The following is a 2,023-nucleotide window of genomic DNA, read 5'->3' as shown; positions in this document are numbered from 1 at the left end:
TTTGAGTCAGGTCCTTTCTGAGTAGTGATTTGGGGGTCTCCCAAAGTTCGTCCGCTCCTCATCTCAATGCGGTTGTAGTGTCCCACCAGGTTTATATTGAGCTTTCCTGGAAATGTCCCCTATGCTCTTGAAAAAGACTAGGTTATTTGGGCTATCTGGCTGTCTTACATCTTTTGATATTTTTCAGAATTTTACAGTCTTTGAGTCAATTGCTTGATCTCATTCTTCATCTCTTTTTGCTTTGAGAGAGCTTCTTCAAGCATCTTTTCGATTCTGGACAGTTGTGAAGGTTGCTGTTGTTGATAAGTCTATTGTCCAGATGGGTAGCTCTGTTGCCCAGGTTCATAGCTTTGTTTTGCTGGTCCTTGGTCCTGATTGTTTTGATACGAGAAATTTGGGTGGTTCCTCCATCCAGGATTGTATGTGTTGGAGTACGGATTATTTTTCTTTTGGTTGTAACTGACTATCACATCACATTGCTCAAGTTGGTTTATCTGTGCTTGTATTGGCCCTAAGGGGCAAGTATCTTGAGCATGATCTGTACTTCCACAAGTTTCACAAACACAAACTATTGCATTGGTCGTGTTGTTTCCCATGGCCTCAAACTTCTTGGTCAGAGCGTCCAGCTTTGTAGACATGAGTGTGACTGCATCTACGTCGAATTTTCCTGATGCCTTTATTGGATTCCCTGAGAAAGAACCACCAGATCTTTTGGTTGCCCACTGATGATGGTTCTGTGCCACATTCTCTATGATCTCTTCAACTTCATCAAGGCTCTTATTCATTAATGCTCCTCCTGCTGCTGAATCAAGGGATACCTTCGTGTGATAGTTGATTACATTGTAGAATGTGTGTAGAACCAACCATTTCTCAAGGCCATGATGGGGGCACTGTCTCAACATACTTTTGAATCTCTCTCAGGCTTCAAATAATTATTCTGACTCTATCTGTTTGAAGCTTGCGATCAAATTCCTCATGTGGGCAGTTTTGCTTGGCGGGTAGAATTTGTCCAGAAATTTCTGCTCACACTGCTCCCAAGATGTTATGTTGTTTGTTGGAAGAGAATTCAGCCACTGCTTGTCTCTGTCTTTCAGGGAGAACCCAAAAAGAAGTAACCTTACTAATTCTGGAGGGGCCCCGTTCACTTTCATAGTACCGCAAATCTCGTAGAAAAGCTCAAAGTGATGGTTTGGATCATCGTGCGGTCCTCCTCCAAATTGATTCTGCTGGACCATGTGGATCACTACAGGCTTGATTTCAAAATTGTTAGCTTCGATTAGCGGTCGAGTGATGCTAGACCGGACCCCTCATGCATAAGGTGTCGCGTAATCCTTCAACAGTTTGTCAGCCATTTCTGAATATTCTTATACGGCTTGAAATGCTTTTTGTAAGTTTCTTCTTCTCAAGAAAGTCCTATCAATCTCTGGATCGAACGGTAGAAGTTGTCCGGAAAGATTAGCTCTTTACATGCAAGAACAAGATATAGAATTTAGTAAAGAAAAGAGTTGAAATAATATTATTATTTTTTTTAGGCATTTTAATAAAAATATAGAAAATAAAGAAAAATAAAAAAAAAATTTATTGATCTCTAAAATGCAAAGTATTATAAGAAGGAAAGATAAAGGAAAAAAAAACTAAGTCTAGTCTAATCTAATATGATTTTTGCTAATGTTATAGACGTAGTCCCCAGCAACGGCGCCAAAAACTTGTTACGATTCCACAAGTGCACGGATTCGTCGTCAGTAATAAAGATTATCTATCCCATGAGGACTGGTTATAAGCACTAGCAATGGTTCACTTAGGATTACCTAAACTACCGATGGTTGTAAATTATCTAAAGAAAAGAGATTGGGAAACGGAAACAAGAACTAGTGAAAAAAGAGTAATTAACTTGGTTTATGAAGAGTTCTAGGAGTTTGGTTTCATTGTGGTGGTATTGATGTATCACATTCTATCCTTTACTCATTGTCCATCAACATGCATTCGCTGGAAGCTAAAGCAACTATCCTTAAGTACTAAATAA

The 2,023-nt window shown here is 39.2% G+C and overlaps 1 non-coding gene across 1 annotated transcript; it reads left to right on the top strand.

Moving 5' to 3' along the window:
• Positions 1-873: 873 nt before the first annotated feature.
• Positions 874-979, top strand: LOC122013155. The gene has a single exon (XR_006120492.1). It is a non-coding gene; the product is annotated as a small nucleolar RNA R71 (small nucleolar RNA).
• Positions 980-2,023: the final 1,044 nt, after the last annotated feature.

The sequence above is a fragment of the Zingiber officinale genome, chromosome 8A (assembly GCF_018446385.1).
Source record: "Zingiber officinale cultivar Zhangliang chromosome 8A, Zo_v1.1, whole genome shotgun sequence".
Taxonomy (NCBI): domain Eukaryota; kingdom Viridiplantae; phylum Streptophyta; class Magnoliopsida; order Zingiberales; family Zingiberaceae; genus Zingiber; species Zingiber officinale.
Note: the sequence above shows the minus strand (reverse complement) of the source record. Positions and strands in the feature narration are given on the sequence as shown.